This window comes from Lacerta agilis, chromosome 15 (assembly GCF_009819535.1).
Source record: "Lacerta agilis isolate rLacAgi1 chromosome 15, rLacAgi1.pri, whole genome shotgun sequence".
Classification (NCBI taxonomy): domain Eukaryota; kingdom Metazoa; phylum Chordata; class Lepidosauria; order Squamata; family Lacertidae; genus Lacerta; species Lacerta agilis.
Window position 1 is genome coordinate 9,353,044 of NC_046326.1, and position 27,996 is coordinate 9,381,039.

At 44.4% G+C, this 27,996-nt stretch overlaps 1 protein-coding gene across 4 annotated transcripts in view; it reads left to right on the plus strand.

Moving 5' to 3' along the window:
* The first annotated feature begins 23,770 nt into the window (after positions 1-23,770).
* OGDH (oxoglutarate dehydrogenase) overlaps positions 23,771-27,996 on the plus strand; it is a 52,918-nt gene continuing 48,692 nt past the window's right edge. For all 4 annotated transcript variants that reach the window (XM_033171977.1, XM_033171979.1, XM_033171976.1 and 1 more), the window contains exon 1: positions 23,771-23,887. The gene's annotated coding sequence lies outside the window, so the exon portion shown is untranslated. The remainder of the gene's footprint in view (positions 23,888-27,996) is intronic.

The window sequence follows — 27,996 nt, forward strand, 5'->3', positions numbered from 1 at the left end:
TTCTGGCTAATATCCCATAGTCTGAATAACCGTGGTTGCTTTTCACTGTTGAGTATTATTGGATTTGTGGGAGGCACTGTGAGGAAGATAGGATAAACATACATAGGTACATACTTATTGCATACATACCAGTAAGTAAAATGTTCTGATGAAGGAACAAGCAACATGTTTGGCTCTCTGAACACTGTTTTGCAAACACATCATATGGGTTAGCTTCCAGATGTAATCACAGGTACAATATGCAAAGAATATGCATGCAGTTTTCATGGGCATGAAACGGTGAGTGCATTGGCTGAATCGACAACTTTCCTTTTTCAAGAAACTACCCACCCTACATCTCATGTTTATCATTTCCCTCTTCTCTAAGAAATCAACCAGTCTTCAAAGAGAAGATCAAGGAATGCTAGACTCCAAGCTAGAGTGCAGTGTCTTTCAAAAAAACCATCCTTTTCCCAACTTCGTGCCTTTTACAATAGATTATTTGTACGACAGCTCCTATTGGCCCCAGCTAGCGGGACTGATGGGCAGGGATGATGGGAGTTGTCGTCCAAAATCTTTAGAGGGCACCAGGTTGGGAAAGGCTGATTTAGCAGATACACAACTATATAGCTGGAGTGACAACATACTAGGTATCTTTTATCTGGCTGACACACTGGCTTCCTGTTCTTGCCTTTGCTGTTTGGCCTCTGGAGTTGTCACCTCCCTCTGCTTCCACGTGGCTCCACTTTGCCACCGTGGCTTCTCTGCCATGCCCTGCAGTGCCGGATTACCAAATAGGCAGAGTAGGTACTGGCCTATGGGCCCCACGCCTGTTGGGGCCCCCGCAACAACAGACCAAAATAATATTGATTTGAGCTTGCAAGGAAATTACAATCAAGCTTTCTTAGTTAACCGACTATAGCTCGTGTTCAGGAAACCTCCAGATACAAAGCTTTCAAAAATGTATTAGGAGATGATTTGCCAGGGGGACCCTGAGATTTTTACTGCCTAGGGGCCTCCATGGGGTTTGATCTGGCACTGCTGCCCTGAGGCCTGTAGCTGAAACCATTCCTGGGATATACTATTGTTTGGTCCTCTTTGTTCCAACTGGACTGACCTGGCTTGAAAACCAAGTAGTCTTGTTGAACTAGTTTAACTGGCTTATTGGGCTGGTTTCTCCAAGAATTCTCACAGGAGGTCATTTAATTCCATCGCCTAGTAGGGCGGTCACTTTCCTCTTGGGTAAATGCTCCTATTTCTTTAATCGGGTATTGCATCAGGCTGTGTTCTTGTCTTCTCCCACCATGAGATATTATGGTTAGGACTGGCTCTGTGCAACATTAGACAGGAAAGAAGGAATAGAATTTGGGGTGGATGAAGGCAAATATGCTAAAGTTTAACTGAGTCAAGACAGAGGTGTCATAGGTAGGGAAGTTTGCCAGTCTGGATGGAGGTTTGCAGTCAGTCATGGATGGGATTGCAGGGCCAAGTTTGCAATTGATTGACTGAGTGTTGTCTGTGGTGGAATCTACACACCTATAAAAACACTGTGAAAATACTTGGGGGGGGGGAGCTTTGAAAAATACAATGAATTTTGCATAGCTCACTGTTGCCATCTAGTGTCTCATTTGTATACTGCACTTTACAACACATTTAAAACATTTTATTTGCAGCTGTGTAGATGAGTCCTGTGAAAATCCATGAAATGGCAGTAGCTAAAAGTGCTATTTAGCAGCTCGGGCTGGTATTCCAGCTACAGACTATCTGGTTCCCCTGCCCTTGTCTGAACATTTAAGGATATTTACACAGTTTGGGAAATATTCCAGGGCAGCAAATAGAAAAATAAGTGAGTTCTTTCTCACCTGGCCTAAATTCACAGAATAATTCTGTCATTTCCTCATCCCAAGTCTTCTTCCGCGGCTTCCTCTGCCGGTTTTCCGTCTTGCGGAGCTTACACTTCCAGCCTGAAGGCTTCAGAGCCGTGCAGTTCTTCTCAGGTGCTGGCCTGAGAGGCTTACAAACCGGTTGCATTGCTGCAGCTTCTCCCACTTTCTCCGGTGCTTGTCTAGAATTGGTTGGACTTCAGGGTCTTCTGCAGTCACAGCTGCAATCCTGAGAGTAGTGATTAAAATACATCCATATCATAGACTACAGTTAAATGACAAGAATTCAGGGCATCGAGGTGTAACCAAAGATGGCTGTGGAGCAGGTTCACCAATTGTCCCACACATTCAACATATTCCTGGGGCAGATCCATGGGTGTAGCATGGAGGGCTGGAGGCCCATGGCCTTGGGTGCAATTTTTGTGGGTTCGCAACCAGGCGCCCCTACGACAGGCAAGGCTGGAGTTGTGGAGAGGGAAACGGTGCACAGGTCGAGCCTTCAGGGCTGGGGTGGCGGCAGCGCCTCCTTCTCCTTGTGTCTGGTGAAGGGACGCCCAAACATGCCCTACCTTTGGGCCGGCTGAGAGAGGGAGGGAGTGTGCAGCCACTGCTGCCCCCCAAGAAGGGAGGAAGAGGGTGTGGCTCTGGGGCAGAAGTGGCGGAGCGGCTGCGGCAGTATCGCCGCCCCTCTCTCTTGCTAAGCTCTGTGATACTCCAACGCCGTCAGCCGGCGGCCCCAGCCCCACTCCCAGGTCAGTCTGAGAATCAGTAGCACAGATTTTGTAAAGGTGTGGTGATCTGTCATGGAACACGGTTGTTGCCCAGACCTCATTGCTGGTTGCGAAGGGGCCCCCACCACAGTTTAAGCATCAAGGCCCCCCAAATGTAGGACCACCACTGACTTATCCCTTCCGATTTGGAGTTATATCACTGCGTCTCCCCTACGCGGAGGCTATATACAACTGTCCCTGCTAAATTTTGATTCAATCGTTAGGCCGCTTGTTTGTTTGTTGTAGCCTGTAGGAAAAGTTTTGTTCTGTTTTCACTTCTTGTTGTCCTTTTTAAATGCTTTGACCTTGCTGGAAAATCCATTCAGTTACTAAGTACTTACCTATTTATTATTAAATCCTTCTCCTCCTCCCTGTTTTTATCCTCACAACAACCTTGTGAGGTAGGTTAGGCTGAGAGCCGGAGACTGGTCCAATGTCACCCAGCGAGCTTTGTGGCTGAGTGGCAATTTGAACCCTGGTCTCCCAGGTCCTAGTCCAACAACTATACCACAATGACTCTTGACAGGGTAAAAAGGGGGCAGAGGCAGTATGAAAAATGAAAGCCACCAAAGAAGACAAAAACTATTTGCCTAAACCCAGTAATAATAATAATAATAAAACTTTATTTCTACCCCGCCCTTCCCAATCCAAAAACCGGGCTCAGGGCGGCTAACAACAAATATAAGACAATGATTAAAACAACTTTAAAAACAGCTTAAAAAACAGCATAAAAAACAAACATCAGTGGGATAACCCAGGATAACTGGCCAGGTTAGTCATGCTAGGCCAGTAGGGAGTCCAGGGAGGAATTTTAATGTAGGGACCCAGAAGGGTTTCTTCAGTAAGAAGGGAAAGGGAAAAGGAATAGGGGATCCGGCTAGATTAAAGGCCAGGCAGAATAACTCTGTCTTACAGGCCCTGCGAAGGAGGTCAGGTCCCACAGGGCCCTAGACTCCCCTTCTTGTATTCCACCAGGTTGGAGCCAACACTGAAAAAGCCCTGGCCCTTGTGGAGGATAATCTGGCTTCTTTTGGGCCCGGGACCCTTAAACTATTGTTATTTGTGGAAAGGTAGGGGCAGGGAAGGTAAGGGACCAACTGCTTGATACGGCGCAGATGGAAACATGTCGCCTTAACTGTTGCTGTAACCTGCGCCTCCATGGAAAGGGAGGCGTCTAGGATTACACCCAAACTCTTAACGGAAGGCACCGGGACCAATTGAGCCCCCACAAGAGAAGGTAGTTGGTGCTTTTTTTTCAGCGGGTACTCAAGGGTATGCAGTACCGGCACCTCTTTTTGTTGTTGTGAAAAAGTGTGGCGCTTACTGTAACAACTTCATGGTCAGTACCAGTAACTATTTTTCCAGGGGGGAAGCACTGCCTAAACCGGGGCGAAACTGCCCAAGGCCAGCTCCCTACTTTGTCTCCTCACAGACCCACAATTCCTAGAGTGGTCTAACAACCAATCCCACTTCACAGATAACTCTGCAAATTGTAGATCTGTCGGCACTTTTTACTTCCCAGGATTATTCAGGGGAAGCCATCGCTAGTTAAAAATATTATGATACTGCTTTAAATCTATAGTGTAGATGGGGCTTTCCTCACAGGACACCCACAGAAGTTCATGAACATGACTAATTTAGGTACAGTGGTACCTTGGTTCTCAAAGACCTTGGTTCTCAAATGCCTTGGTTCTCAAACGCCGAAAACCCGAAAGTAAATGTTCCGGTTTTCAAACGTTTTTTGGAAGCCAAACATCCAATGCGGCTGTCGGCCATTGTTTCCGGGGCGCCTGCACCAATCAGAAGCTGCGCCTTGGTTTCCTAACATTTCAGAAGTCAAATGGACTTCCAGAACATATTAAGTATGGCGCTTTTTGTTTTTGCTATTTATTTTGCGTTTTTGTTTTTTGAGGCTCTTTCGGTTAATTTGTTTTTGTGACTTTGTGGAATCCAGTTCAGCTACTGATTGATTGATTGATTGTGTGGCTGTGGAAATGGATAAAAGCCCCCCCCCCATCCAAAGAATGACTATCATGAGTGCAGGTAAGAAAAAATAATAATTTTAATTTTTAACATCTACTATACTGTCTTATTTATTTTATAGTACAGTACATTGATTCTTGCTTTCATTTTATGGATCAATGGTCTCATTAGATAGTAAAATTCATGTTAAATTGCTGTTTTAGGGGTTGTTTTTAAAAGTCTGGAAAAGGATTAATCCATTTTGCATTATTTCCTATGGGAAAGCGCACCTTGGTTTTGGAACGCTTTGGTTTTGGAACGGACTTCCAGAATGGATTAAGCTTGAGAAGCAAGGTACCGCTTAAAAATGATGGCACTATGGTAATTAAAACCATATGAAGAGGTGAAAGAACATGTAAACAATTGGTTGCAGTATCATCAAATTAATGAGATGTTTAAGTGTGACATGAAAAAGACAGGTTTTAACGAGAGTAAATCAAAATTTGAAATTGAAATATTAAATAGTGACTTTAAAGTACTTGCTAAGATGTACAAGATGCTGTTGGAATGGAACCTGAAGGATGAAGAAGTAAAGTCGGTGATGATTCATTGGGCAAAAGACTTTGGACATAACATCATGTTAGAAGACTGGGAAAAACTTTGGAAGGAAGGAATGAAATTTACGGCATGCACATCAATAAAAGAAAATATGTTAAAAATGATGTACAGATGGCATATTACCCCAGTTAAACTAGCAAAGATGTATAAGTCTGATAATAAGTGTTGGAAATGTAAGGGAAATGTCGGTACCTTTTATCATATGTGGTGGGAGTGTAAGAAGGTAAGGGCATATTGGGACATGATATATCATGAACTGAGAAAAATGTTGAAATACAATTTTGTTAAAAAAAAAACCTGAAGCCTTTTTATTAGGTATTATAGGTACAGACATTAAAAAACAGGATGTTAAACTTTTCCAATATGCAGTGACTGCAGCTAGGATTTTGCTAGCACAAAGGTGGAAACAAGAAGAAATACCAACAAAAGAAGATTGGACAGTGAAATTAATGGAATATGCAGAACTGGATAAAATGACGGGAAGAATCCAGGAACAGCGGGACCAGAAATTCATCAAAGTCTGGTTAGTTTACGAACTATTTTACTAACAATTCGCAGTTGAATACGCTAATCGAAGCTTTGTAGTTAATGTGTAGAAATATTATTGTAATTATGATAGAGTGAGTGAGTAAGAGATACATGATAATGTAAGCAATGGTAGATTAAAGAAGTATAACATTAAGATATAAATCTGAATGCCATGTGGAAGGTCTGAGGGAAGTCATGGCTACTACTTTTGTAGTAATTTAGTATAAAACAATAAAAAAATATTTTTTAAAAAAGAGAAGCAAGGTACCACTGTACATCAATTTCAGCATGTCTACTCTGGGTGGCTACAGCTCAGGGTATGATCTGAAAGCACACAAGGCTATCAGCTTGCTAAAGCTTCAGTCCGGTCAGCGTCTGAATAGATGGTTCCATGGGAACCACTAGAAGAAAGAGATATACATGAAAGGAAAACAGGAAATGAAAAGCCAAATTATTAAAAGAATAACTAAAACAGTGTTGAGGGGTTTTTAAAGATCAGCAAACCATATCTGGACATATGAGCTCTTCTTGTTAGTAAAAAATCTCAGGGAAATCTTACATGCCTGATCCCCCAAACGAACCATAATGGTAGATAGGGAAATTGGCTAAGGAAGGAGATGGACCCAGATCCCCTTGCCTCACAGGGAGGGATGAGAAATAATTTGGATCTGTTCACGGTTTACTGAAAATCGCTCTAATTTCGCAACTTCTAAAACAACATGTGAACTGAAAAACAAGGATCCTTTGAAATCTGTACTTCTCCAAATTCTGTGATTCAGTTGTCAAACCATCTAACGCATTTGCGAAATGCATATATTAGGGGAAAGTGAACATGAAAACGCATATAGTATACAAATAAAATAACATAACATGCACCATTGCATTATCTATGGGGAAACAGCTTGCACAAAAAAATTGTATGGTGAAATATGCTCCAAAATCCTCCAAAAACTCTTGTGTCGTTGTTGTTATTGTTTAAAAAACCCATCTGATGTGGAAATGTGGTGAACTCAACTTAAGATTGGAAAAATGAGAAAGAAAAAGAAACCAGAATCGAAAAAGTCATTCATCCCTATTTACAAGCAGTCCTGGAAGCAGACCATCTAACCAAAGGAAAGAAAGTCAAGAGGGGTAATTGAGAAGATTGTACCTGTGAGCCTGAGCTGGAAGACTCCTGTGCCTTGAGCAGAAGATTCTCTCAGTGCTCTCCTCTAGAATTTACAGGGTGCTTTATAGTGGCTTGGTGACACTGGTGGGCGTGAGTACATGCTTAAGGGTAATTTTGGGGTCAAATGCATGGCTAAGCCTTATAGCAGGCTACTTCTTTCTGGAAGTTGTGAGTCCTGTGATACTTTAAAATGTAAGTTAAGACAGCACAAGCTTTTTAATGCCACCAGTGTGGTTTAGTGGTTAGTGCATGGGTAGGCAAACTAAGACCCGGGGGCAGGATTCGGCCCAATCACCTTCTAAATCTGCCCCGCAGACAGTCCAGGAATCAGCATGTTTTTACAAGGGTAGAATGTGTGCTTTTATTTAAAATGCATCTCTGGGTTATTTGTGGGGCCTGCCTAGTGTTTTTACATGAGTAGAATGTGTCCTTTTATTTAAAATGCATCTCTGGGTTATTTGTGGTGCATAGGAATTTGTTCATTATTATTTTTTCCAAAATATAGTCTGCCCTCCCCCCAGAAGGTCTGAGGGACAGTGTTCCGGCCCCCTGCTGAAAACGTTTGCTGACCCCTGGGTTAGTGTGTCGGACTAGGAGCTGGGAGGTCAGGATTCAATTCCCCATTCAGCCATGAAGCTCACCGGGTGACCTTGGGCCAATAACTGCCTCTCAGCCTATCCTACCTCACAGGGTTGTTGTGGGGGCTGAATGAGGGGCGGAGAAGCACATACTCCACCTTGAGGTCGTTGGCGAAAATGATAGGCTATAAATGCAATAAAGACATAAATAAATGAAAGTCTCATAGGCCTTTTGGGAAATGGCTAGCTGGATTTTCCCTCTAATATTCAGAAGTGTTCAGGGAGGGACAGAAGCATCTATTCATGTAACCCTTTCTTTAAAAAAAGAATATTGTTGACTCTCCGTTGGAAACGGGGCAGACCTTTCTGCAATGCCAATCGCATGGACGGTTTGCTTACTAGATGTGGAACAGCTGGTGGAGAAGCTAACTGGGAAAATTAAGCAACTGAGGATCAAACTAGACTTTCACTGGAAATAGGGATGAGGGAGAAATTTCATTCAGTTCTCATTTAAAGGCAAACCTACCTAAAAATGCGGGTGGCGCTGTGAGTTAAACCACAGAGCCTAGGGCTTGCTGATCAGAAAGTCGGCGGTTCGAATCCCCGCAACAAGGTGAGCTCCCGTCGCTCGGTCCCAGCTCCTGCCCACCTAGCAGTTCGAAAACACGTCAAAGTGCAAGTAGATAAATAGGTACCGCTCTGGCAGGAAGGTAAACGGCGTTTCTATGTGCTGCTCTGGTTCGCCAGAAGTGGCTTTGTCATGCTGGCCACATGATCCGGAAGCTGTACGCCAGCTCCCTCGGCCAGTAATGCGAGATGAGCACCGCAACCCCAGAGTCGGACACGACTGGACCTAATGGTAAGGGGTCCCTTTACCTTCACCTTTACCTAAAAACAATATGCGAATCAAACACAGTCATACTTGCAAATCCCCACCGCTCTGAATTTTGCAGTGCAGTTCTCTGGCCAAGTAGGATGTCCATTAAAATGCATATATTAGTGAAAATAACATACAGAAATGCATTCTTTTAGGGGAAATTGCGTATGCAATTGTATGCAATATTATGCAATTACATACGGCATTATGAGGACTATTTAAAAAAAACGGAAATGTAGAGAACTGAACATACTGTATAATTGGAAAAAGTGTGGGTGATGGGTATATAACAGATAAATGATGGTAATAATTATTCCCATGCCAAAGAGATCATATTTGAAATCCAGAAATTTCTAACAAGGCTTCCATCACAAGCCTTTAGCTTTTTAATAATCCTGCTGAGGACCTTTCCCTCAAATGTCTCTGAGTCCTCACAGCCAATCCAGGGCCAATGGCCCTAAAGGGATGGCCCCTTCATAAGAGCAATTGGAACAAGGTGGTTGGCAGTTCTGATGATAATCCTATAGCTCGGCATGAAAGATTTGCTTCCTTTCACCCATTCATAGCATTCCACAAGGCAAAAGGAATACCGCAGGTAATGTCATTCCTTTATGCTAAAGGGAGTGGGGTGGAGGTGAAGCTCACAACTGTATAAATCCTTTACCTTTGCTGAAGGGGAGCCATAAACACAACTATGAGGCTGTTCTGGCCAAGGTTGGTGCTATTTCATCTCTAAGAAGAATGTGGTTTATGACAGGCTCTGCTTCTGTCCCACAAATCTCAGAAGTCCGGGAAGGGGGGGGGGGTTTGAATTGTCTGAACACTGTGAGTTTGCTGATAAAAAGAGGAACACTCAGAAAAGGTTATTTATGTATGCCGCTACTGCACCCCATGTTTTGTTAGCCCCAAAAGTGGAAAACGAGCAAGCACTGGCGGAGGAAAGGGGGGGTGGGGTGAGCGCACCACCCCTGGCACCACGGTCCTGGTGGGGTGGCATCACAGCTGTCCCCCCTGCGTGCTGGGCACCACGCCCCCGCAGGCGGCGCGCCACACCCCCGCGGGGGGCGCACTAACCACACCCCCGCCTGCTCTCCACCACCACCCTGGTGCCGGAGCAAGAAGCTCCACCACTGCGAGCAAGGTCCCAACCAAAGAAGAATGGCAACTTAAACTGATTGAATATGCGCAGCTTGCAGATCTAACATACAGAATAAGAGAACAAGAAGAACATACGTTTAGAGAAGATTGGAAAATGTTTATTGAATATATGGGTGGAAATTGTGTACACTTGAAAACGTTGGCAGCATTAAGATAAATTCAACAGTGTAAACAAGTTTTGATGGGAGTAATGGAATACTGAATGGTTTGGTTTATGTAAAATATGCAGGGATTTAAGATAAGCAAAATGAACCATGGAAAGAGAAGAAGGGAAGTCGCTCGTTTCTGCAAACACCACGCAAAAGAAACGAGGAGTAAAAAGCCCCACCATTTAAAAAGCATTTCCAGGTGCCAGAATGTCACCTAGTTTAACATTTTAATCATCATCATCAATTAAAATATATCTTACAGTAGGAATTTTAAAAATCAAAATAACAGCAGCTATTGGCATTTGAAACAAAAGGGAGCACCTTTTGGGCAATTAAAAATGACCTCAGGACGCAGGAGCATTCCACCACAAAAAATCCCCTTTTCATCCATTTTTGTTGATACCATTTCCCTCTCTTAAGTGTATTCTTTCCTCATTCCTTTTTCCTTCTCATTCAGTTCCAAATATTAATTTTTAAACACACACGCACACTTTGTTCCAAAGCGAGACATGCTTTTTATTATTGGGGGGGAGGGAGATTGTATTATCATTAACAAACCAGGGATTTTCAATGAGACCTTTTGTCAGATTCCCCAGCTTTCTTGCAACTCACCTGCCCAAGCAGTTAGTTTATGCATGTTTCTTAAGGATTGCTGGCCCTCCTCACCCCACCCCACCTCACCCCAGCTTTATGACGTGCCCAGCTACATAGTACTGTCCTTTGCCTTGGAGCTGCCCACAATTCTAGTATCAGGTAAGCTTCCTGCATTATATCTGACTTTTTCTGCTTGGCCTCTGGCTTTGAGTCATGTCCCTCTCAGTCCAGGCTTATTCCCAGGTGTCCCCAGGGGTTTCACTCTGCCCAGTGGGCAGGAATCAGCTGAGATTTCTTAGTTGCATTGATTTCAATGGGTTTGGCTTGGGTAAAAGCTAAATATTCTCACCTGACAGGTTTAACTAGATTCTTAAACTGTTCCCCACCCTCTCCCCACAACAATTCCAGCTGGAGATAATTTTGCTCTGCATCACTTTCCCGATTATTTACTCAAACTGTTGCCTGTGCCTGTGTTCCGAATCTCTTGTTCTGTGAGATGGGATGCCTATAGCAGGCTCTGCAAAAAAAATGGGACAGAGAAGCATGCTGAGCCATGAAAACTTGAAGCAAAGCAGGGCTATAAAAGCTGGTGTCTCCTACACCCCCCACAAACAAACAAACAAACAAACAAACCCACAATATAACTTTGTTTTCAATATTCGTCAACTGGATATTTCATTTACCAAGAGTTCAGAATAGCTTGTCTTAGACAGCTTGCGAAGGAATTCTGAACCTATTCTCTCTTTGTGAACAGAAGTGTGAACATTGGAAACTGTGGTGGAAGATACACACATATAAAAACCATTCTGAAAATGCTTTTTTAAAAGTGTTTTTAAAAATTCATTGAATTTTCCATAAGGCCATCTAGAATCACATTACAATATTGCACTTAAAACACGCTTAAAACATTTTATTTGTGGCTGTATAGCTGAGTTCTAAGTTTAAATTCTTTTTAAAGCCCTGGTTTAAATCCCTTGTTTGAATGATTAAGGATAACTGTGCAGTTTAGGAAGGACTAAAGGGCAACCAATAGAAAACTTTTTTTAGGAAAAAAAATCCTCTGGCTTTGACTTGTGTTTGATGTTTTAATTTGTTGGAAGCCGCCCAGAGTTGCTAGGGCAACCCAGTTTGATGGGCAGCATATTAATAAATCAACAACAACAACAACATGGAATAAATCTGTCATCTCCTGGTCCACATCCTTCTTAGGAGCCTCTTTCTTCTCTACAACCTCTTTTATTTTCTCAAGTCCTTCTCTATTATAGGTTGAGCTTCCAGGCTCTTGTCTGCCGCTTCTGCATGCAAGGCTAGACTCCTCATGGGAGTTACTCAAGGAGATTGACATAAGAAGAGCTGACTGGATCAGGCCAGTGGCTCATCTAGTCCAGAATCTTCCTTTCACAGCAAACACCCAGATGCCAATGAGACTCCCCAAAGCGACAGTACCTTCTGCACCTGCAGTTCCCAGCAGCTGCCATTTAGATGAATACTACCTCTTAGAGGTAGTATTCATCTAAATGGCAGCTGCTGGGAACTGCAGGTGCCCCTTCATGGATCACTGCCTTGTCGTGGCAAAGGGGCTTGAATTACTCAGGGAAGCTATGAGCTATGCCGTGCAGGGCCACCCAAGATGGACAGGTCATAGTGGAGAGTTTGGACCAAACGTGATCCACCTGGAGGAGGAACTGGCAACCCACTCCAGTATCCCTGCCAAGAAAACTCCATGGACAAAGACAACAGGCATATAAAAGATATGACGCTGGAAGATGAGCCCCTCAGGTCAGAAGGCGTCCAACATGCTACTGGGGAAGAGCGGAGGACAAGTACAAGTAGATTCAGAGCTGATGAAGCGGCTGGGCCAAAGCCGAAAGGACGCTCAGTTGCTGATATGCCTGGAAGCGAAAGGAAAGTCCAATGCTGTAAAGAAAAGTATTGCATAGGAACCTGGAATGTAAGAACCATGAACTTTGGTAAGCTGGATGTGGTCAAAAATGAGATGGCAAGAATAAACATTGACATCCTAGGCATCAGTAAACTAAAATGGACGGGAATGGGCGAATTCAGTTCAGATGACTATCATATCTACTACTGCGGGCAGGAATCCCGTAAAAGAAATGGAGTGGCCCTCATAGTCAACAAAAGAGTGGCGAAAGCTGTACTGGGATGCAATTTCAAAATGATAGATTGATCTCGATACGAATCCAAGGCAGTCCTTTTAACATCACAGTAATCCAAGTTTATGCACCAACTTCCAGTGCTGAAGAAACTGAAATTGACCAATTCTATGAAGACTTACAACACCTTATAGAAATGACACCAAAGAAGGATGTTCTTCTCATTATAGGGGATTGGAATGCTAAAGTAGGGAGTCAAGAGATAAAAGGAACAACTGGCAAGTTTGGCCTTGGAGTTCAAAATGAAGCAGGGCAAAGGCTAATAGAGTTCTGTCAGGAGAACAAGCTGGTCATCACAAACACTCTTTTCCAACAACACAACAGACGACTCTACACATGGACATCACCAGATGGGCGACATCGAAATCAGATTGATTATATTCTCTGCAGCCAAAGATGGAGAAGCTCTATACACTCAGCAAAAACAAGACCTGGAGCTGACTGTGGCTCTGATCATCAGCTTCTTATAGCAAAATTCCAGCTTAAACTGAAGAAAGTAGGAAAAACCACTGGGCCAGTAAGATACAATCTAAATCAAATTCCTTATGAATACACAGTTGAAGTGAAAAACAGGTTTAAGGACTTAGATTTGGTGGATAGAGTGCCTGAAGAACTGTGGATGGAGGCTCGTAACATTATACAGGAGGCAGCAACGGAAACCATCCCAATGAAAAAGAAATGCAAGAAAGCAAAGTGGCTGTCCAATGAGGCCTTAAAAATAGCGGGGGAGAGAAGGCAAGCAAAATGCGAGGGAGATAGTGAAAGATACAGGAAATTGAATGCAGATTTCCAAAGAATAGCAAGGAGAGACAAGAGGGCCTTTCTAAACGAGCAATGCAAAGAAATAGAGGAAAATAACAGAATGGGAAAAACCAGAGATCTGTTCAAGAAAATTGGAGATATGAAAGGAACATTTCGTACAAAGATTACCACAATTAAGGACAAAAGTGGAAAGGACCTAACAGAAGCAGAAGACATCAAGAAGAGGTGGCAAGAATACACAGAGGAACTATACCAGAAAGATATAGAGGTCTCATACACCCCAAGTAGTGTGGTTGCTGACCTTGAGCCAGACATCCTGGAGAGTGAAGTCAAATGGGCCTTAGAAAGCCTTGCTAACAACAAGGCCAGTGGAAGTGATGATATTCCAGCTGAACTATTTAAAATCCTAAAAGATGATGCTGTTAAGGTGCTACACTCAATATGCCAACAAGTTTGGAAAACTCAGCAGTGGCCAGAGGATTGGAGAAGATCAGTTTACATCCCAATCCCAAAGAAGGGCAGTGCCAAAGAATGCTCTAACTACCGCACAATTGCACTCATTTCACACGCTAGCAAGGTTATGCTTAAAATTCTACAAGGCAGGCTTAAGCAGTACGTGGACCGAGAACTCCCAGAAGTGCAAGCTGGATTTCGAAGGGGCAGAGGAACCAGAGACCAAATTGCAAATATGCGCTGGATTATGGAGAAAGCTAGAGAGTTCCAGAAAAACATCTACTTCTGCTTCATTGACTACGCAAAAGCATTTGACTGTGTCGACCACAGCAAACTATGGAAAGTTCTTAAAGAAATGGGAGTGCCTGATCACCTCATCCGTCTCCTGAGAAATCTGTATGTGGGACAAGAAGCTACAGTTAGAACTGGATATGAAATAACTGATTGGTTCAAAATTGGGAAAGGAGTACGACAAGGCTGTATATTGTCTCCCTGCTTATTTAACTTATATGCAGAATTCATCATGCGAAAGGCTGGGCTGGATGAATCCCAAACCGGAATTAAGATTGCCGGAAAAAATATCAACAACCTCAGATATGCTGATGATACAACCTTGATGGCAGAAAGTGAGGAGGAATTGAAGAACCTTTTAATGAGGGTGAAAGAGGAAAGCGCAAAATATGGTTTGAAGCTCAACATCAAAAAAACTAAGATCATGGCCACTGGTCCCATCACCTCCTGGCAAATAGAAGGGGAAGAAATGGAGGCAGTGAGAGATTTCACTTTCTTGGGTTCTATGATCACTGCAGATGGTGACAGCAGTCACGAAATTAGAAGACGCCTGCTTCTTGGGAGAAAAGCAATGACAAACCTAGACAGCATCTTAAAAAGCAAAGACATCACCTTGCCAACAAAGGTCCATATAGTTAAAGCTATGGTTTTCCCAGTAGTAATGTACGGAAGTGAGAGCTGGACCATAAAGAAGGCTGATCGCCGAAGAATTGATGCTTTTGAATTATGGTGCTGGAGGAGACTCTTGAGAGTCCCATGGACTGCAAGAAGATCAAACCTATCCATTCTCAAGGAAATCGGCCCTGAGTGCTCACTAGAAGGACAGATCCTGAAGTTGAGGCTCCAGTACTTTGGCCACCTCATGAGAAGAGAAGACTCCCTGGAAAAAACCCTGATGTTGGGAAAGATGGAGGGCACAAGGAGAAGGGGACGACAAAGGATGAGATGGTTGGACAGTATTCTCGAAGCTACTAACATGAGTTTGGCCAAACTGCGGGAGGCAGTGAAGGATAGGCGTGCCTGGCGTGCTCTGGTCCATGGGGTCACGAAGAGTCGGACACGACTGAACGACTGAACAACAACAACCTCTTAGAGTGGAGGCAGAATGTAGTCATCATAGCTGGTAGCCACTGACATCCTCCATGGATTTGTCTAATCTTCTTTTAAAGCCATCCAAGTTAGTGGCCTCCTGTGGGAGCCTAAAAGACCTACAGTTCGCTCCCAGTACATTTCAGAGCACAATTCAAAGTGTTGGTGCTGAGCTTTAAAGCCCTAAATGGCCTTAGCCCAGTATACCTGAAGGAGCGTCTCCACCCTCATCATTCAGCCAAGACACCGAGGTCCAGTTCCAAGGGCCTTCTAGGTTTTGGCACCTGCCCTGTGGAACGCCCTCCCATCAGATGTCAAGGAAATAAACAACGCTTAGAAGACGTCTGAAGGTAGCCCTGTTTAGGGAAGTTTTTAATGTTTGATGTTTTATTGTGTTTTTAATATTCTGTTTGGAGCCACCCAGAGTGGCTGGGGAGGCCCAGCCAGATGGGCAGGGTATAAATAATAAATATATTATTATTGTTATTGTTATTTCCATAGTCTAACTTATCTACCATGTGAAGGACTTTCTTTTGTCCATCCTGAATCTTCCAAAGCTCAGTTTCACTGGATGTCCCAGGGTTCTAGTGCTATGAGAATGAGAAAAACTTTCCTCTCCATTTTCCCCATGCTGTGCGGGATCTTATGCACCACTGTCATGGGTTGCCATTCCTGGCAAACAGAACCTGAGAACGTCAAGATCATTCTCAACAAAGATGGTAACAATGGATCGGGTCCTTTGATAGTAATGCAAGACACACATGCGAGAAACACATGCACATAGTGAATGTGCATTGCTCCTCTTCCTTAGATGTGTTTAAGAAGAAACAGGATGGCCACCTTTCCTCCTGCATTACCAATGTTGGACTAGGTCAGGGTTCTTCAGCCTTGACTCCCCAAGTGTTTGTTGGACTACAACTCCCATCATCCCCAGCCAGCTTAGGCAAGGGTTAGGGATGATGGGAACTGTAGTCCAACAACATTGGGGAATCCAAGGTTGAAGAAGGCCTTTTGATGTCCCTACAAACTCTCTGTTTCTATGGGAAGCAGAGTTTCCACATAAAAGCTAAATTGCTAGCGGAGTGCAGAGACACATGCACACACACACAAGATTTCTCAATATCACCTTTGAGGGGTGGGTGGGTATGGGTACATAGGTGGGTGTTTAATCCTTTGTTTCACTTTCTACATTGTTCTGGTGTTGCCTGAGTGCCCTGCAGCTAGTTTTGGGTTTGGGGGTTTTATGAGCCCTGCTGTAATCTGGTTTAGCACCACCACTAGTATTCTTGAGTATCTGGCTGCTGTGCTTTGGCTACATGACATGAGAACTCCCCAGAGCATTGCAGCCTGCAGCAGTAACCAGGCAATCAGAGAAAACCGCTGGGAGAGATCATATCTCTCCATCAGGCATCTAAGCGCACCCAAGCAATCAGTGGCAGATCACAGAGAGTTTAATGTAGGGTCAACAACTTTGAGAAAGTGGAGAGGATCACCTCCGGGGACAGGGGTGCTTTTCTGAACAACAGGGTAACACCCAAATGGATAATAAGTAAATACTAAATAAATCAATGAAGAGGGGCAGGGTGGTTTCTTTTAGTTTCCTGATCAGTGCTTCTGTAGCAGATGGATAAACAGAATGTGGGGGAAAGAAGGTGATTTTAGCTCAATGGTTAGTGGTTGTGGGGCAAGAGCCACAGATCAGTGGTACAGTCTTGCATGCAAAAGATCTCCAGTTCAAAATTCCATAGAGGTAACAGACAATCCCTCTCCCCCTGGAGCTCTGGAATTGTAGCTGGGGGGGGGAGGGGAGGGACATCCTAACAACACTCAGCATCCTTAACAAACTACAGTTCCCAGGATTCTTTGGGAGAAGCCATGGCTCTTTAATGATACTGCTTTAAATGTACAGTATAGTGCAAATGGGGCCCTAGTGTATCCAACCCCAGTCAGTGGCAGCATTCTGTTTGTTATTGAGTGGGAATCATCATTTCTATTCTCCACAAAGTCCCCCATGTAGTATCACTCCAGAGCATTGCAGACAACTACAGTGTTAGTTTCCAGACCTGACATATAGCGCAAGGAACCCAGGGAAGGCACTTACACTGACAGGCACTTTAGTTACCCTAAAGTGCAGGATGATGACGCCAGGCCTGATTGAAACACCGAAGACTCAGGTATAGAAATGACTAGTTATACCTGCTGTTTAATTAAGAGTCTTCCCAGACTGCGTAAGATGCCATTTAGGGGGAATTCCACTTCTCATTGGTAAGGACATCTTCCTGGATGTACTTGCTTGACTCTTGCATGACTCTACTTCCAGCAGTGATTGATGATAGGTAAGTGGCCTATCCCATAATGATTCAGCTAAATGAGGGGTGGAAGAAAGAAACTTTGCCAAAACGTAACAGGTATACTTGGATGACAAGTTATTTCAGCCTCACAACTATACCAGATGTGGCGATGTTCTGGGATCGTTCACTGCCTTCTGCCTTAGCGATGGTCCACAGTGTTATCTCTGAGGTTCTCCAGAAGCTTTTATCCCCAGAAGTCTTGCAAATATCCAAAAAAGGATGTTGGAGCATCCCAGAAGAAGCACAACTACTTTCTGTGGCCCACGGTTCCATGTTAAAATCTGTGGCTCATGCTTCATATTTCAAAGTGGGAGGGGAGCTCATGATGGAATCCAAGCATTGACAAAATGAGAATGTGTTCAGGTAACCAGAAACTATGGACTGAGGTTGCAGTATTTTCAGAAGATTCCTAAGAATCTAGCCTGGATAATGTATTTAAGCCGGCAATCCCAATTACCCTTAACTAGTAAGCCTCACTGATCATAGCATTGTAGTGCCAGAACAGGAGCAGTCAATGTGGTTCCCTTCAGATGTTGCTGGACTTCAATCATAGAGCTGGAAGGGACCCCAAGTGTCATCTAGTCCAACCCCTTCGAATTCTATTCACCAGCATAGTCAACAAGCAGAAATGATGGGAGTTGTTGTCCAGCATCATTGGGAAGGCCCACATTGGCTACTGCAGTGTTAGAAACTCATTCAAGGAGTTATATTTTCAGCTGAAGAAGGATGGTTGAAGTTGTGGGTGGCTTGTTATAACAGATGGCAGTGAACTGAAGTTCGGATGTTGTTGTTTTTATCCTGTGTGTAGGAATTCATGTTGCACCAAGTGAACATCAAGGTCAGGGCCATCTCATCGTACCAGTATCAGCGCAGGACTTTACAGAACCTCAAAGATTACGCAGCGTTCAAATGAAAATTTGCCTAGTCCTCAGAGCAAGTGTCAAACCATAGTTATTTGTGAGCTGCTTGTCCTCGCACTCCCTCTAGTGGAACAAAGGTGTTCAAAAGACAAAATTTTAACAAGGTGGTGGGAAAGAATTGGGAGTTCCATACTCATCCTTGTGCAGTGACAGCATCTGGGTAAGCCTTTGGGGCAAAACACCAATGCTGTATTATTATTATTGTTGTTATTGTTGTTATTATTATTATTATTATTTCTACACTGCCCTTCATCCATAGATTTCAGGGCAGTTCACAACTTAAAAATACAAGGTAAAAAAAAAGGTTAAGGTACCCCTGACCGTTAGGTCCAGTCGCAGACGACTCTGGGGTTGCGGCACTCATCTCGCTTTACTGGCAGAGGGAACTGGTGTTTGTCCGCAGACAGCTTCCGGATCATGTGGCCAGCATAAATAAGCCGCTTCTGGGGAACTGCTAGGTGGGCAGGACTGGGACCGAACAACGGGAGCCCATAAAACACAAAATACATAATAAAAACAAAAAATAAAAACAAACCAATAACCCCCCTCCCTTTTTGCTTGTGCCATCCTTTGTTCAACCCCAAGCAAACTAGGGGGGATCTGGTATGGAGGCCCTCCAGATGTTGTTGGACTGACTCGCTTTAGCCCCAGCCAGTATGGTCAGCAGTCAGGGATGATGGGAGTTGGAACCCAACATCTGGGAACCACAATTTCCCATTCCTGATCTAGTGCATCATTCCATCTCCAACAGTGACCAGCCAGATGCCTCCAGGAGCCCCACCAGCAAAGCAGACAAGGAACAGCTCTGGCTTAAAATATAAACACAAAATAAGCACAAGGACCCTTCACAGCAGCAGTTAAGTTATGACAGCACAATCATCTTAGCGAGGCTGCATAAACAAACATTGGTAGTGGGATAAGAAACCATTGTCTCTGTTCAAAATTGGATGAATGGAACAGAACTTCCAGGTAAATTGTGATTTAGAAAGGGATCTTGAAGGGAAACTCCAGTGTGACACTGCTGAATTGCAGCTTATTAAGATGTTCAATTATAAGATGACTGAGTTATCACTGGTTTATTGCTGTTGCAGTAGCAGGGTGTGGAGTTGAATTGGAGCCACAGAACAGCACTCCTTATAACCGTGTCACCACTGCTTATCCACACAGTGGAGGCAGGGAGCTCAGAGCGACACAAAAGCACCGGCAGGGTCCCCATGAATCTGGTTGCCCCACTGCCTGGTGCACCCAAGAAGCTCTTTCTCGCTGCCTCATCCAGGTAAGCAGCAATAACAGCAGCGTCAGGGAGGCACCAATGGAAAGAATGTGTTTCAAATGTGCTTTAAAAGTATAGTGTGCACACAGCCATAGACTCTCACTTAATGGGGGTGGAGGTAGGTTTAGATGATAAGGTGCAATATTTTATTTACTTCACAATGTTATGGTAAAGGTAGAGGACCCCTGGAAAGTTAAGTCCAGTCAAAGGCGACTGCGGAGTTGCGGCGCTCATCTCACTTTCAGGACAAGGGAGCTGGCGTTTGTCCGCAGACAACTTTTCTGGTTCATGTGGCCAGCATGACTAAACTGCTTCTGGCGCAACGGGACACCATGATGAGTGCCAGAGCACACGGAAACGCCGTTTTACCTTTCCGTCACAGCAGTACCTGTTTATCTACTTGCGTGGGTATGCTTTCAAATGGCTAGATTGGCAGGAGCTGGGACAAAGGAAAGGGAGCTCACCCTGTCGTGCGGATTCGAACCGCTGACCTCCCAACTGGCAAGCCCTAGAGGCTCGGTGGTTTAGACCACAGCGCCACCCGCTGTGTAGTGGTGGGGCTCCAGTCCATTCTGCTTAGTGGAGCTCCAGACTTTGGCCACAAAGTTTTGCCCTGAAAGACCCACGGATTGTACACAAGAGAGCTGAAGTCCATTTCTATTCATTTAAATCAGGGGTGCCCAAACTTTTTTCAAGGAGGGCCGGATTTGATGAAGTGAACATGCGTGAGGGCTGACCAAAGTTGTTGACCTTTTTTTAGGATTGAAGATAGATGAAGATAGGACTGCCACATGGGCCGAATTAAGCCCCCGAAACAGATTTTGGACGTGCCTGATTTAAATGAACTGAGGGAGTCGGTGTTCCATGAGGAAAGAAAGCTCTGCTCACAAGAACTTTGCTCCAGAGCAAATAAACAGGCAATGGCTCCAGCTTGTTCACATGGACCTTGCCCAGGACAAAGTTCTTGAGCATAATGTGTCCATGTTGACCTTCTTCTGGTCCAGACGTGTGGGAAAGGAAGCAGTGCATTTTTAACAGGCCATGGTACTTAAGCTGATTCCTGGTGCCTGAACCCATCCAATAAACTTGGTGGCTATGTACCAGGGTCAATACCAGGTTTTGGAGGTCCTTGGGGTAGACACCTTCCATGGGGTCCCCTCCCTCAAGTGAATCTACATCCTCACTCCCATTATCATCTCTCACTGCTTTTGGGTACAGTCCTGCATTTGGGAAATGGGGAACAAACATGGTTAGAATTCCAATTCCCATCAGCCACAGCAGCACAGCCAATTGACAGGTATTTGGCGAGTTGCAGCCCAACAACACCTGAAGATCCACACGTACCCCAGTCTCACTATATTCACTACCCTGGGGCCAAGTCAGTGGGACTTATGCCTGAAAAGATGGCACAGTGGAGGATATTGGGTTGTATATCCAATGTTCAGTTGCACCTAAATCATACATTCAAAGCACAAGGCTTTCCCCTCAAAGAATCTTGGGCACTGTAGTTTACCCCTCACACAGGTACAAGTCCCAGCATCCTTAACAAACTACAGTTCCCAGGATTCTTTTGAGAAAGCAACATGCTTTAAATGTACAGTATGCACTGCCGCTGTGATTTGTAACTCTGTGAGTGGTGAACTGCACTGCCTGCGATTCTCTGAGCTTCACAGGCGCTTTGAATGTCTAGTGATCACCCAGCCTGGAACAGTCCCACTGAAAATATTAAGACATTACTAAGGCCCATTAACTGCAATTACTTACTCTGAGCAAAACTTATTTGGAAGCAACCAATTGCAATTTTAAAATTTGCTCTTTTATATTATTATTATTATTATTATTATTATTATTATTATTATTATTGATATTGAGGTCCAGCAATGGAAGCAGGGTGCAATCTATGTATGGGGGAGAAGGCGCAAAGGGCAGAGACTTGAAATCCATCCAACTAATTAGTACAAAAATAACGAAAATCATAACTGGTACAGAATTCTCATGAAAATAACTGGCTCATCAAGAAGAAATCAAACCCAGAACAGCAGCCACAATAGTCTGGAGAAAGAAGGGGGGGGGGGAAACCAAATTGTGGCAACTTAGAGAAACCCGCTTACTGTGGCCTGAGCATTAGTTTTGTTGGAAATGATTGTGGCTCTTGCCAAAATAAGCCAGCTAGCCATTCCAATCCAAATAACTTTATTGTACTAGCCACTGGCCATGACAAATCTGAATCAAAAACAAATCCACGAAATGCGCCATAAATAATAGTCTCTATTTAGATCTCTGCATATCCCTTGCAGTTCACTGCTATATCGTGTCTGATCTTTTTGGCCGCCAGAGGGGAAAGGTCGAATGTCGCTTTGGGACGATGGGGCGAGGCTGCCTTGCCCGGGACACGGAGCAAACAAGGCCAGGCAGGTTGCTGTGCAAGGCGGGGAGTTCTGTTTGCCCACGAAACCACTTGTTCCAGCAGCGGCCGCTCCCCTTTGCAACTCCGCCGCGTGCCAACAAGAGGCTGCAACTGGATCCGACGCTCACGCGGATGCGGAATAAAGTCACGTGAGGACGCGGCGGGCAGGACAAGGTGAGCAGCCTGGTGGCGCGTCACTCTTGCGGAGGGGGCGGGCCGAGCGCGCGCGTCGTAGGTCGACGGTTCTTTTGTACACAGCCCAGACGTCGGGGTTCTTTTTGCAGTCTTGGCTAGCAGAGCGGCGGCCAGGTCACAGCTATTCCTTAGTCTTACTTACTCCTTAGGAGACGTGCATGGCATTGAACTGCAAGGCTGCAGCCCTATAGCCTGGTGGTCCCGATTCGAAAAACCCGGCCTGGCTGCCATGGAACTGGGTGACTTTGTGCGGTCACTACCCTTCAGACCAGCCTACCTCGCAAGGTTGTCGTGAAGTCAACGTGAGACGCTGTGCAATGCTACCCTTGAACTCTTTGGAGGAAAACTGGAATGCAATTGTAGCGTGATAAAACAATATGCACATTTTCCTGAAAGCAGTATTTATGTGAACGCTGTGGGTCTTTAAAGTGATACTGGAAATCCCTTGGTGGTTGCAGGAATTTGGCATTATAAATTAGGACCTTGAACCTGCCGGGGTAGCGTATGGGCAGCCATTGCAAACTTTTGAGCATCAATCGTGTTGGCAATAATCTGCTTCCCATCAGCAATATGACCGCTGCGTTTTGCAGCAGCCAAGTCTCACGCCTCCCCACCACCCCCTCCATCCCTCTCGACACGATGCAGGTCTTGCAGTAGGGGCTGATTCCAAGAGAGATCTCCGGAGTTCGTCTGCAGAAAGTAAGCACCATTTAACACAGCAGGAGTTACACCTGAGCGCGCTACAATACCGTAAAGGAGGGTTCAGGAATCCCTCAAAGTTGTTTCTACCTCTACAACTGCGGATATGGCGGGGAGCAGAGAAAGGAAGGAGGGGCTTTTATTTTTCACTCATGTGATCAATCGGAGGGAGCGGGTTGGCTCCACGGAGATGAAAAAAGAGTAGACTTATCTATGGCATTTCCGGGCTGCCATTGGAATGCATGCTTTAATCTTTCTCCTGGACAGAATTTAAGAGCTGCCCATAGAAACCCGCTGAGAAATGTATTATTACGGGTGCTTTTAGGTTCTTTCATGGGTTGCTTGTGATATTGAGTTTTAGTGCTTCTATAAAGCAGCTTTACGTGGTCACTTCTGAGAGGAGAGGAACGAATAAAGATTTAAATAATCATAGTAATACTGAATCCAGATTCCCAGAAAGTGTAGTTAGGATTGCAGCACTAATTAAGTAATTAAGTAATTAACTACACTTACTGGGAGTAAGCCCCACTGGATGCAGTAGTACTACTACTACTACTAATAGTAGTAGTTAATTAATTAATTAATTAATTAAATTAATTATTAGTAAAATAGTGACTAATTTCAATTAATTGATTGATTAGATCCCACCTTTGCGCGTCATAGGACAGCTTACACAAATACAATAAAATCCGAAACCAGGCCAGGGGCAGGGAAATTAGGGCGTTCAAGACACTGTTCCTACCCTTACCACCGCCCCCCAAATCAGCCCCATCCCATGGCCAGTGGTCCGAGGGGTGGTCTTAACCTGGAGAGTTCCAGGAGTGACGGGCTCAGAAACTCAGCGCTTAGGTGCCGCTCTGCACGTTTCGTCTCTCCGAGGTCGGACCGGCGTTGCGCGGTGACGCAGCCCGGGTGACGCGCGCGGACGACAGGGGTGGGGCCAGCGACTGGCGCTGTCAAGCGCAGCTCAGAGCCGTGAGGCGGGGGAAGAACGTCGAGGCGCTGGCAGGTAACGGCCTGAGAGGGGGCGAGTGTCGATGGCGGGGGCTCCGGCGGGCCCGAGGCGGCGCGGGCCTTGGTTTGGGGGGAGTTATGGTGGGGGGAGGCCGAGTGAGGGCCGCCGCCGCCGCCGCCTCCTTTCCTGGCCTTTGGAGCGGGGAGCGAAGTGTCCTTGGCGCGACGCTGTTCGGAATGGGGTGACCGATCGTGGTCGCGCGGGCGTGGGGGGGGGAGAGAGAGAGAGAGAGAGAGAGAAGGGGGTGACGGGAAGAGCGCGAGCGCCCCACCCGCTCAAGCCCACGTGGGAGCTGGAGCGCGCGCCAAGTCGGGACTCCCCTGAGTTCTCCCTGGGCGGCTGAGAGAGAGAGAGAGAGAGAGAGAGAGAGAGGCTCCGGCGCCTGCCGGCTTCTCCCGGCTTGCGTCGCTTCCTGTGTTAGCCGGGCGCGCTGGCTAGAGGGCGTGGAGAGGATATGGGGGTGCCTGGCTTCCTTGCCTCTGGGCTTACAGCCCTCTTAAAACCCTAGAAAATGAAGCCAAGGGCTATTACGTCTGCATGAGTGGTTGGGGGCGGGGGTGGGAAACAACCACGGGGTTTTTGTTTGTTTTTTTGTGCTTCAAGCCTTTTTTTTGTTTTGTTTTGAAAGCTACCCTTAGAAAAAAGGATTTTCTTAAAAAGAAAAGGGGGAAAGGTACTTTGGACTGTTGAGGGTTTTCTTTTTTCAGCGCAGTCCTATGCATGCCTGCTTTAGTCCCACTGTGTTCTCGCTGTAGGACCTGTTTCCAGGTGGGTGTACACAGGGTTGTAGACTTGTTCAGTCACCAACCCCACCCCATCCCCAAACCGCCTCCTGAAATGTGATTTGTAGCATGGTTAGGCAAGGGTAATGAGCATGGTGATACAGGTTTTTTCCCCCCCAGCACATCCATTCTCTGGTCCATTCTGTAGCTGGGGTGCCAACTATCAAAAAGGCCTCTATCTTGTTGTAACTACCCTTTGTTGGAGGTGGCATTTGGAGAAGGTCATTGGCAAATTACCTTATCATGAAGGCAGACAGGCTGGTATGGGAGCAGGCATGAAGTGCTTGGGTTCCAAACTGTTTTAGGGTTTTAAAAGTGAGCACCATCCTTTTAAATGGGGCTTGGAAGTGAATAGGTAGTCATTGATTATTATTTTTTTCAACTTATGCTTTTTGCCTAGTAAGTTTAATGCCTAAGTACAGATTTGAACTGGCTCTTCCCAGTTTCATGCTCACAAACCACTATACTTCTGGGAACCCTGCATTTGACTTCTTCCTCTGAGCCTAGAGGGGCCCAGTACTCAGAGATATCCAGAAGCACAGGAGGAGATAAGATGAGAAATGCTGCAAAGGTTAAAGAAGAAACAATTGAGATGATGATAATTTTACTTATCATGGTACTTCACAGTGTCGTGACGTGATCAACTATCACATTTTTAAAACATTCAGGCCTCTCAGGAATGCTTCCAGCTAGTACGTTACACTAGATTAGTGGTTAAGGTGGTTATCATATAATAATCCTACAAGGAGTTGCAAATTCCTCCTCTCCCCCCCCAGGCCCCCCCCCCTCATTTCAGGGGTGAAGAAAAGCTAAGCCCTCATCTTCGCTCAAAAGCAGATCTGTGGAAGGAAGGAATTTGGGCATAAGAGTTTTCTGAAAAGTTTCACTCTGATAGTAGAGGGTTGCATTTGTTCCTGCAGCCAGCCTCCATGATAGTAGAGGGTTGCATTTGTTCCTGCAGCCAGCCTCCATGAAATTTATAACTTTTTAAGTTAACACATTTCAGTAAGAGGGACTTGCAACTTCTTTGTTCAGCTTTGAAAGAAATCCTAACAAATATATTACTGCATGGACACAGAATTTGTTATAAAACAGATATAATGGGAGATATAATAGCGGGAGAGCATTATTCTTTTGCCATAATTTGTGGTTATCCATATATGAGACATGTCCTGCTGGACATCAATGAGGACTAGAGCACTGCAGAATGATTTAGGTACTAAAACCTAAGTGAGTGAAGTAAAACTGAAGCACCAGATTCTCTTTCCGTAAGAGTACATTTACATGCCAAGCATAATTGCTGTACATACACTAGTGTTTCTTGCAGCAAACATTGAAATAATGTGTCCTCGAACACCTGTGTACTGTACATCCATTGGGAAACATCTGCCTATTCAAGGAACATGTACTGTGTGGTCTTTATATTTGCTGCAGGAATCTGCAGTTCACAGTGGTTACCTTTACCATTTAAAGTGTGGAGGTACACTAGCCTTTTTGATTCTCTTATCATCTGTGAATTGACCATACAAGAGATGACAACTCACTGAACTTGTACAGTTTATTTGTTTTTAAAAGGTAGGCTGCCACTCCTTTGTTGGCTCATTGGCACATTACTGATACTTCAACACCATCTTTAGAATAAATATTCTAAATAATTATCATAGCACCAACCTCTTGCTAAACCAGTGGGCTGTTAGTTTACTTAAACTACCAATCACTAAACTAAGTTTGGCTTGTTTAGTGGTTGGTTGGTTGTTTATTCAAATATTCCTAGATAACTCCCAATGATTGCTTCCAAAAGCTGTAAGAATATAGTTTTAAAAGGTCAGTATAACTATTACATACATTACAATCTTCAGACTTCTTTTTAGGGAGGAAACTAGATTGAGTTTTTTCAGCCATGATATGGAAGAAAAATATATTCCTGGCTAAATATCAACATGAAGATCCCCCCCACCCTGTTTTTGTGAAGCTAGTTGGGGCTACTTTGCTCTGGGTTGGAATGCTTCTCCAGCTAACTTCACAAAAACTCTGGTAGGTGAAGGGGGACTCTTTATAAGGTCACCCATATAAACATATCAGGAAATTAGAAATTGTCTTAGAGGCTTTTGTGAAGACAAAGAGAGAGATGGGTGCCCAAGTGTTTTTCAGCTTGTGCTGGACAGTTGGAGTCAAATTGTAAGAGGGGGAAACACTGGTGTTGTTCAAGAACACACAGAATAAGTTAGCTGTTCCTGGCTTAGATGAATTTCATCATTCTAAATAGATTAGCTAGGAAAAGCTCAGTTATTACCAGATTATGGAAATATGGGTTTAAATCATGAATTTAAATTATTATTTTGTTTGTAACAACACACACAAAGGCTTCAGTTTTGTAAGTCATAATTCTCAGAATAAGTGCCATGCTTGCTAAGTGGGGTGCAAGAACAAAAAAGTTTGTCTTGCAACTAATAAAATTGATTACTTCGGGGGGAAACCTTTTATCATATAGCTCATGTGTTAGGCACTTACCATATCTGCTGGAAGCAAGGAGCAACTGAGCAAAATAATTGTTTAGCTTTATCTACGTGTTTAAGGGCACCAAATAGATCATGTACTTATAGCAGGATCCAAAGAATCATAAAACTAGTTCTGTAATGGCATGGGGTTTTAAGTGCTTTCTTTCTCATAGAAAAAAAAAGTACTAATATTTGTGCAGCACTTAAAAATTGGGCTCATTAGCTCAATTTTTTCTACTTAGATAATCATTTACAGTATTCAATTTATGAGATATAGGCAAGAACTGATTGATGTGTGTCCAAAAGATGCATGATCGGCACCAAACCTGGAAGTGACCTTGTATATGGAAACTGTTTAGTTGAATAAGACAGTGTTTTTCAACCTTTTTTGGGCAAAGGCACACTTGTTTCATGGAAAAAATCACGAGGCACACCACCATTAGAAAATGTGAAAAAAATTAACTCTGTGCCTATATTGACTATATATAAAGTAATTCTCTTGAATAGGAATCAAATAAACACAAAGAAAGTATTTTATAATTACTTTATTATGAAATAGTAAGTAAACAGAAATATGAAAAATTATAAAATACTTTATTGATGACCCCTGGGACTCCCTTCCAACTCTACCATTCTGTGACTGCAGCTCGCCCAAAGCCCATATTCACAGGTGGGGAATTACCCCTGAGTGGATTTCTACCAAGGGACCCCTTCTCAGAGTCTCCCAGGGTGCAAGGACCCCGAAAGTTCCCCAGCCCAGTCCCAGAGCGTGCAAAGAGCAGAAATGCCCAAAGTGCCGCCGCGACTCTCGGCAAGCGAAGCG